Source organism: Manis pentadactyla, chromosome 10 (assembly GCF_030020395.1).
Source record: "Manis pentadactyla isolate mManPen7 chromosome 10, mManPen7.hap1, whole genome shotgun sequence".
In the NCBI taxonomy this organism is placed as follows: domain Eukaryota; kingdom Metazoa; phylum Chordata; class Mammalia; order Pholidota; family Manidae; genus Manis; species Manis pentadactyla.
This window is the reverse complement of record NC_080028.1, coordinates 47,293,677-47,304,416: the sequence shown is the minus strand read 5'-3', so window position 1 is coordinate 47,304,416 and position 10,740 is coordinate 47,293,677. Positions and strand designations below refer to the sequence as shown.

At 36.1% G+C, this 10,740-nt stretch overlaps 1 pseudogene; it reads left to right on the top strand.

Annotated features, from left to right (window-relative positions):
- The first annotated feature begins 913 nt into the window (after positions 1–913).
- LOC130685136 (olfactory receptor 6C2-like) lies at positions 914–1,850 on the top strand (annotated as a pseudogene).
- Positions 1,851–10,740: the final 8,890 nt, after the last annotated feature.

The window sequence follows — 10,740 nt, the reverse complement described above, 5'->3', positions numbered from 1 at the left end:
TGTGGTTTGTTTTGGTCATTTATATGTGATATAATCGTTTATATTGGACTTCTGTCATTTTGTTACTTAATTTTTGTTTGGTCCCATTGCAGTTCATTCTTCATTTCCTCCTCATGTCTCCATTGAGCAGTTTTAAGGCTCCATTTTAATTTACATATTGTGCATTTCATTTTATAACCTCTTAAAAGTATGTGTGTAGTCTATGAATTTTAGTAGACACACTAACCATTTCATGGAACATTTAAAATCAATATTTTACCACTGGAGGTAGAATGTAGAAAATTTACCACTATAGAGGATCTTTTACTATTCCATTTTTTTATGGTTATCATTTATATTATGTCTATGCATTTGAAGCTATCAAATAGCTATAATTTTTGTTTAAAAAATCATTTTTTAAAGAATTTGTGTAGTGTTTTGATTTGTTTTTAAATATTTGGTAGAGTACTATAATTTAGGTATATGAGACTGGAGTTCTCTTTGTAGCGTGATTTAAGTATATATTTTTTCACTTCATTATATATAGGGCTACATAGGTTAGATAGCCCATCTTGAATTATCTTTGGTAGATAGTATCTTTCAAAGAATTAATTCATTTCACCTAAGTTTCGAAATCTGCTCTGCAGAGCTTTTCAAAATATTCCATGTTTATCTTCTTAATATCTGTATAATCTGTAATGATGTCATATATTTCCTTCCCTTATAAAATTCATCTTTTCTCTTTTATTTAGTTCAATCTCACAACAGTTTTAGTCATGGTATTCATCCTGTCTAAGCATCAACTTGTGATTCTATTAATCTTGTTTTTCCATATACTGTTTCAAAAATTTTTGTGTCATCATTTCCTTTTTTCTGTTTAGATACTTCCCTTTTGACTTTTTACATGGCGATTGCCTAAAACATCAAGGCAATAATGAGAAACCACACAGCAATAACAATATTCATCTTGTTGGGACTTACAGAGGACCCACAGGTGCAAGTTCTGATCGTTATCTTCCTTTTTCTCACCTACTGCTGAGCATTACTGGAAATCTGACCATTATCATTCTTACACTCATAGATTCTCATTTGAAAACACAGATGTATTTTTTTCTTCGGAATTTCTGCACCTTAGAAATCTCATTCACAACAGTCTGTATTCCTAGATTCCTGTACAGCATGTCAACTGAGGACAATACCATTACTTATAATGCTTGTGCCAGTCAGATATTTTTTATTGGAATTTTTTGGCCACAGAATTTTTTCTCTTGGCAGCCATGTCCTATGTCCGCTATGTTTCCATCTGTAAGCCCCTGCATTACAGGAGCATCATGAACAGCAGAGTCTGTACCATCCTTGTCCTCTGCTGCTGGGTCTCTGGTTTGATGATCATCATCACACCGCTAGGTATGGGTCTCCAGCTGGAATTCTGTGACTCTAATATCATTGATCATTTTGGATGTGATGCGTCTCCTCTTTTTAAGATTTCATGCTCAGATACATGGTTCATAGAACAGGTCGTTACAATCTGTGCAATACTGACATTCATCATTACACTGATAGGCATTGTTCTTTCATACATATACATCATCAGGACAATTCTAAGATTCCCTTCTGAGTCACAAAGAAAGAAAGCCTTTTCTACCTGTTCATCTCACATGATTGTTGTTTCCATCACCTATGGAAGCTGTATTTTCATCTACATCAAGCCTTCAGCCAAAGAAGAGGTAGACATCAATAAAGGGGTATCCCTGCTCACTACATCTGTTGCCCCTTTGTTGAACCCCTTCATTTATACTTTGAGGAACAAGCAAGTGAAACAAGCTTTCAGTGACACTATCAAAAAAATTGCATTTATCTCACACAAGTAAGAGCACACTCTATTTGAAAAGTCAAATGAAAACAATAGATTCATTCCTTAACATTTTTTCTCAAAGGCCTAACTAGTTCCATCAGGTTAACCTTCAAGTAACCCTTCAAAGCTTGATTGTGAACCCACTTGGAGGTTCTTACTCTCTTCAGTATCAATGAAAATTTCCTCTATCACTAAAAGAATGTGTTCAAGGAAACAAAATCTTCCTTAATCTCTCACTAAGCATTTCTAATATTATTCTTTAAGAAATTTATAACATGTTAAATATAGTATCTATGATTTTTGGAACAATAATTTTGTGAATCTCCTTTAATTCACATGTTCAAAGAAACCTTTGTATTAGGAAAAAATATTTCATAGTTGTTTTAAGGTATTAATAAAACAACTTTTTAAAAATGTAGTCAAAATAGACATGTCAAGTAAAATGAAAACTTATTGTAAGAAGCATAATAAATCAAATACCAAGCACCTGGAAATAATTATGATCATATTTTCTATGTTTGCAATCAGTGGAAAAATGTGAACCCTCACAGAATATCCTGGTATCCTTTTAAATGCAGTAGAATAGGAACCTTGGACCAGATCTAGAATGTCACAATAAGATGACATTTTACTTAAGTTTAGAGAAGTGCCTACTTGTTCAAGCATAGTCTGTTGTCATTTAGACACAGCCATATCTATTGCCCCACAATTTAGTTCTTTCTCTTTGTGAAGTTATAATACAAAGACATAAATCCTTCTAGGTTTTCTTCTTTCATCTAGGTGACTGTCACCTAACCATTCTGTTCATTTTTATCGAAATGTATTTGGCATATAACATTGTGTAAACTCAAGATGTACAATATGTTGATTTGATACATTTATATATTTTCATATGATTGCTATTGTAGAGATAATTACCACCTCTATCACATCATTGATACATGAGATGTAACATGTAAAATGTGACATGAGATTCTATGTAAAGGAAAGAGCATAAACATTAATAAAAACCAACAAATAAGTGGTAAAATATTTGCAACATACATAACAATTAAGTTATTAATATACAAGAAGTAATAAAAATTAATGCTCAGTTCTAGGAAATATTATAAGAGGAAAAAGATATTTGAACAAAACATATTCTGCATCATAGCTGAATGTCTATTTAAAAAGCAATATAAATTTATAATAAAAATTATAGAATCATAATAAGCTTGAGGTAGTCATTTTTTTATAATAGTGAAAATATTTTAAGAGAGCACAAAGTTTAACTGTTAGGATAGACTTAAAATTATAATGGAGCACACCAAAATAAATGTTACATATTCCCGAAGTGATTATACAAATTTATAGGTATTAAGACAAAAAGAATTTTTAGTTTTTGTCAAAGCGTTTTGAAAAACAACCCATAAAGGATATTTCATATTTGTGAATATACCCATTAATATGAATATATTTACATAGGAAATTTAAGGAAGTGCATAATAGAGACATTGACGGTGGTTTTTACCTTTAGGCTTAATTTTTCTATTTTTGTTATGTTAATTTGTTTAAATAAGAATTACATTGATTAAAAATATGTTATCAAAGGAGAAAAGGGCTAACTATTTTCTTACAGCTATTAGCAGCTATAATGTTATTGAATAGAAAAGTAGGAAAAGGTATTCTTGCTCTTTTTCATTAGATTTTTATTTTGTGTAAGTCCTATGTTGAATATCATTGTGCAATCTTCAATTCTCTGAAGACACCATCCCCACTGCTGCTAAAAGATCACACAAAACACTAATAAATAACATCGGATCGTAATTCACCTGTAATTTACAAGCCTATGTAAACCTTTAATCATCCTTCTAACCCTCAGGACGTTCATGGACAAATACCTGACTTCAATCAATGTCTGTGGTCTTTGAGAGACTTAGAAAATTATCTTCTGTAAGAAACAAGTTTGATACATTTTACAAAAGTAGAGAGATATGAATAGTTAATTAAATTGTTAAAGAAACAAGAATTTAAAATTTTGAATTGATTGGAAACTTTGATAGGGCTGGATTTGTATATCAACAAATAGTAGGTCACCTAAAACTAGGTGAAATGAAGGGCTTCTAGAAACAACCTTGAATCAGAAATCATCTGCTGACATAATTTACATTACTGCACTCTCTAAAATGTTCAGTTTTCTAAAAGACAAAGAAGTAAACATAAAGTGTCAATCAGTAGGGTCAATTTATTTTCAAGATATTTGGAAGTGAGGACAAGGCTTAAAATTTCCAGGGTTGTGTAAGGCACAGTTGTGTTAAGACTGAAAGAAAGAGAGGTAGGTGGCCTCTATATGTTTTCATTTCTGTGTCTTGAGTCTATTAGTCTATTCAATTATTTTAATTGCTTAATCTATTGTAACTCTTCATTTAATTTATTGTTAGCTGTGTGATGCTCACATTCTTGGAAATGACTGGCTCATCCTAAAGCAACAAACCAGGGTCTTCCCTGCATCTCTTTACCAAAACCTGTAAACTCTCGGAGATTTACTATGGGAAATGGGCAGATGGTGAGTACAGAGTATCTCTCACTTCTGAAAAAGGGACTACTTTAAAGCAATTAAGTGAAACCCTCACATAGCCAATTAATTAGAATTTATATAGTAAATGATACGGAGTTTTTTCAATTTACTTAAGGCCTTAAACAAGCATTGGTGAACAAAATCATTTAGCAGGTATTAATGTAGTTCGTTGTTGTTAGCTGAAGAACAACCACTGAGAACTTGATGGTCCACATTCATAATTTAAGAGTTTGAATCTCTGGTGTTAATATATTTCTGGGAGGTGTTCTAAGGAAGCAGGAAGGGAATCCAAAAAAGGAAAACTATTTCTCTGCCAAACACAGGAATAAGTCAATTAAAACTTTTTTTGCCTTCATGCAGGTATTGCATATGTAATGAGTATATAGTCAGGTTATGACGTAACTTAGGAGCCACTCTGAACATTTCCACCACCAAAAGTGAAAGCCAATGAGAATCCCAAAAATTAGAGTCAGGGACATGGCAAAAGTAAGAGGTGTCAGAGTAGTTTCAAAATTGAGTCCACATAATGAATAATATAATTTGATCTAGGTCTGAGGGTAAATATTACCTTGAGTTAACTCTGTATCTCAGTCTCCTACAGTCTGTGGTTATTACATTAAACAAGATTATAAAAATCCCGTTTTCAACAATGTTTTTAGATCCTCTATTAGGACACAAAAACATTCTAAATGTGCCTTCAGAATTTTGGAAGGACTTCTCTTAATAGTTCAAGTAGAAATCAGGAATGAATAAGAAAGTGCCATTCAGAATCAGCAAATAGACAGAGTAAGGGGGAGGGAAAAACACATAAATGATTAGATGAAATTTTTTTCCAGACAGGTAGTCCATGTAGGATGACTCATGTAGTCGAACAGAGTCTTCAGCTTCATTGGTAGAGGATCTAGAAACATCTTGTGTATCAGACACACATCATGAGTTTTTAATTTATTATAGTTAAAAAAATGGTTAGAAGCAGATAGTGAAACTGAGTAAAATTTTGTTTAATGATATGGGAAATAGTCTTAGGGGAACAAATGTGCTATGAACCAATCTATTCCAAAGTGCAAATTAAATTGTGAGTGCACATTTGAAAACAATTCCGTAAGAATATATTTTTCTAGGACAATATTATTCACAGGATTCATGAAAAGTTAATTAAAAAGAAAATACAAGTCATGACCATTTAGGAGACTATAAAATCAATTAGATGATATTTGTGTTAACTTTTTAATGAGATACATTAGAACATAGAACATCAGAGAGCAGGGCACCTAAGGGTTATCAGTAATTTATTCACAATTTTATTTCAGATATATATCTATGAATATGTATCTGTGTGGGTGTGAGCATATACAGTGGGCTGCAATATGAAATGTCTATCTTACCATATATTGTAGCAAAACATTTCATGGTCAGGTTTCTAACCGATCTAATGATATGCTATCAACAGAGCTAAGAGTATGAATTATTTTTAAATTCATTGTTAAGTAAAAAAAAATACATGTAAAATACATTGCTTGGCTTTTCTGAACAATTTCCATTGTAACACACTTTTCCCACCATCTTCTCAGATCTTAATTCTGTCTCTTTACATGCAGATTGGGCAAAGGTCAGGACACAGGAATGAGAAACCACACATCTCTCACCAGGTTCATCCTCCTGGGATTGACAGATGACCCTCAGCTACAGATTCTGATTTTGATATTTCTAGTGATCACCTACATGTTGAGTGTAACTGGAAACCTGAGCATCATCATCCTCACATTAGTGGATTCTCACCTGAAAATGGCAATGTACTTTTTTCTCCAAAATTTTTCCCTCTTAGAAATCTCTTTTATTTCTGCCTGCATTCCTAGATTCTTGTACAGCTTATCAACAGGTGACAGGACTATGACCTATAATGCTTGTGTATGCCAACTATTTTTTACAGATGTTTTTGCAGTAGCAGAATTTTTTCTCTTGGCCACCATGTCCTTTGATCGATATGTATCCATATACAAACCCCTGCATTACATGACTATTATGAACTACAGGGTCTGCAAAAGGCTCATCTTCTGCTGTTGGATGACTACATTGTTGATCATATTGCTATCACTTAGCTTGGGACTGGACCTGGAATTCTGTGCCTCTAATGCCATTGGCCATTTTGCATGTGATGCTAACCCTATGCTGAAGATCTCCTGCTCAGATATATGGCTCATAGAGCAGATGGTTATTGTCTGTGCTGTAATGACTTTCCTCATGACTCTGGTGTGTGTGGTCCTGTCCTACATGTACATCATCAGAACAATTCTAAGACTCCCCTCTGCCAAGCAGAGGACAAGAGCCTTTTCCACCTGTTCTTCCCACATTATTGTGGTTTCTATCACCTATGGCAGCTGCATCTTTGTTTATATCAAACCTTCAGCAAAAGATGAAATGGCCATTAATAAGGGAGTAACACTACTCACTACTTCCATTTCTCCCATGCTGAACCCATTCAGTTACACTCTGAGGAACAAACAAGTGAAACAAGCCTTTAATGACTTAGTCAAAAGGTTTATATTGCTCTCAAAGAATTAGGGGAGCATTGATGTCAGGATCCCTAAGTATATTTTCTTCAGTTTCTATCTAATTTTCTCCTTTCCTGGTCTGTGCATAGCCTTCCATTCAGTACTGTTGCTGGTCAAGTCACTCCTTTCATCACCTTATAAAGAAACCTCTTTGAGATGACAATCTTAATGAATAAAAGTGCGAATAGGTGTTCCGAGAAATCTAAGCATGACTTCACTTCTTCACTTTTGATGTTTCCTTGCAATGCTGAAAGGATTGGGAAATATGTCATAAAATGTTAGTACAATGGTGCACACCATTCTTCCAAATAAAACACAAAACAAAACATAATGAAAGTCCACTTTACTCAACTAAGAAGAGACATAATATTGAAAAGAATCAATACTTTTCTAAGTGCAAGGAAATATTTAATAAATCCCAGATATATTTTAAAACAGGAATAAGCATACAATTTAGGATTTGAAGGAAACATTTACTAATGAAGAATCTTTAAAATCACAAGGTTCACGTATTTTATCGACTAGATCCAATCCTATATAAAAGTTATTTAAAAATTTCAAAAGGGAGGCAGAGCCAAGAAGTCGGCGTGAGTAGAGCGGTGGAAATCTCCTCCCCAAAACTCATATATCTATGAAAATATAAAAAGACAACTCTTCCTAGAATAAAGACCAGAGGACACAGGACAATATCCAGACCACATCCACACCTGTGAGAACCCAGCACCTCGCAAAGGGGTTAAGATACAAGGCCCGGCCTGGCGGCACTGGAGCGCCCCTCCCCCCAGCTCCTGGCAGGAGGAGAGGAGTCTGATCGGGGAGGGAGAGGGAGCCCAGGACTGCTGAACACCGAGCCCCAGCCATCCGGACCAGGGTGCAGACACAGTGCATGTGTGGGTTCCTGGACACTAGGGAAACAGGGCAGCAAGACCGGTGAGTGGGTACCGGAGGCCGGTGCTGGAGGACAAAAGAAAAGTGAGTGGCCATTTTTTTGTTTGTTTGTTTGTTGTTTTATTTTGGCAAGTGCTTTTTGGAAGTCTTAAAGGGACAGGGACCCCAATACTAGGGAAACAGGGCAGCAAGACTGGCGAGCGGGTATCGGACCAGCGCCAGAGAACAAAGCAAAAGCAAGTGGCCATTTTTTTTTTCTTTTTTTTTTTGTTTTGTATTGGCGAGTGCTTTTTGGATGTCTTAAAGGGACAGGATCCCCAATACTAGAGAAATAGGGCAGCAAGGCCGGTGAGCAAGTGCCTGAGGCTGGTGCAGGAGAATAAAGAAAAATGAGCAGCCATTTTATTTATTTTTTTGTCGTTGTTTTGTTTTGGCGGGTGCTTTTTGGAAGACTTAATGGGGCAGGGCGCGACACTTTGTCCAGAGGTACAGAATCCGGGGATCTCTGGGTACACTAATCCCTTGGGCAGCAGGGAGCACAGAGGCCCCTTATGGAGATAAATAGCTTCCCGACGACTCCCCTTCCAATGTGACTCCACCAATTTGGAGCAGCAGCCCGAGCCAGGCCACACCCACAGCAACAGCAGAGATAAACACCATAGCAGCCGGGCAGGAAGCAGAAGCCCTGTCTGTGCACAGCTACCCAGCACAAGCCACTAGAGGTCGCTGTTCTCCCAGGAGAGGAGGGCCACAAACCAACAAGAAGGGAAGTTCTTCCACCCTTCACTCATCCCAGCTCTGCAAACTATTCCTATCACCATGAAAAGGCAAAACTAGAGGCCGACAAAGACCACAGAGACACCAGAGAAGGAGAAAGACCTAACCAGTCTTCCTGACAAAGAATTCAAAATATAAATCATAAACATGCTGACAGAGATGCAGAGAAATATGCAAGAGAAATGGGATGAAGTCTGAGGGGAGATCACAGATGCCAGGAAGGAGATTACAGAAATGAAACAAACTCTGGAAGGTTTTATAAGCTGAATGGATAAGATGCAAGAGGCCATTGACGGAATAGAAACCAGAGAACAGGAAAACATAGAAGCTGACAGAGAGAGAGATAAAAGGATCTCCAGGAATGAAACAATACTAAGAGAACTGTGTGACCAATCCAAAAGGAACAATATCCGTATTATAGGGGCACAAGAAGAAGAAGAGAGAGGAAAAGGGATGGAAAGTATCTTGGAAGAAATAATTGCTGAAAACTTCCCTAAACTGGGGGAGGAAATAATCGAACATACCAGGGAAATACACAGAACCTACAACAGAAAAGATCCAAGGAGGACAACACCAAGACACATAATAATCAAAATGGCAAAGATCAAGGCCAAGGAAAGAGTTTTAAAGGCAGCTAGAGAGAAAAAGGTCACCTATAAAGGAAAACCCATCAGGCTAACATCAGACTTCTCGACAGAAACCCTACAGGCCAGAAGAGAATGGCATGATATATTTAATGCAATGAAACAGAAGGGCCTTGAAGCAAGGATACTGTATCCAGTATGACTATTATTCAAATATGATGGTGGGATTAAACAATTCCCACACAAACAAAATATGAGGGAATTTGCTTCCCACAAACCAACTCTACAGGACATATTACAGGGACTGCTCTAGATGGGAGCACTCCTAGAAAGAGCACAGAACAAAACACCCAACATATGAAGAATGGAGGAGGAGGAATAAGAAGGTAGAGAAGAAAAGAATCTCCAGACAGTGTATATAACAGCTCAATAAGTGAGCTAAGTTAGGCAGTAAGATACTAAAGAGGCAAACCTTGAACCTTTGGTAACCACAAATTTAAAGCCTCCAATGGCAATAAGTATATATCTTTCAATAGTCACCCTAAATGTAAATGGCCTTAATGCACCAATCAAAATACACAGAGTAATAGAATGGATAAAAGAGCAAGACCCATCTATATGCTGCTTATAATAAACTCACCTCAAACCCAAAGACATGTACAGACTAAAGTCAAGGGATGGAAAAATGTATTTCAGGCAAACAACAGTGAGAAGAAAGCAGGGGTTGCAGTACTAATATCAGACAAAATAGACTACAAAACAAAGAAAGTAACAAGAGATAAAGAAGGACACTACATAGTGATAAAGGGCTCAGTCCAATGGGAGGATATAACCATTCTAAATATATATGCACCCAACACAGGAGCACCAGCATATGTGAAACAAATACTAACAGAACTAAAGGGGGAAATAGACTGCAATGCATTCATTCTAGGAGACGTCAGCACAACACTCACCCCAAAGGATAGATCCACCGGGCAGAAAATAAGTAAGGACACGGAAGCACTGAACAACACAGTAGAGCAGATGGACCTAATAGACATCTATAGAACTCTACATCCAAAAGCAACAGGATATATATTCTTCTCAAGTGCACATGGGACATTCTCCAGAATAGACCACATAATAGGCCACAAAAAGAGCCTCAGAAAATTCCAAAAGATTGAAATCCTACCAACCAACTTTTCAGACCAAAAAGGCATAAAACTAGAAATAAACTGTACAAAGAAAGCAAAGAGGCTCACAAACATATGGAGGCTTAACAACATGCTCATAAATAATCAATGGATCAATGACCAAATCAAAATGGAGATCCAGCAAAATAAGGAAACAAATGACAACAAGAACACTAAGCCTCAACTTCTGTGGGACACAGCAAAAGCAGTCTTAAGAGGAAAGTATATAGCAATCCAAGCATATTTAAAAAAGGAAGAGCAATCCCAAATGAATGGTCTAATGTCAATGTCACAATTATCGAAATTGGAAAAAGAAGAACAAATGAGGCCTAAAGTCAGCAGAAGGAGGGATATAATAAAGATCAGAGAAGAA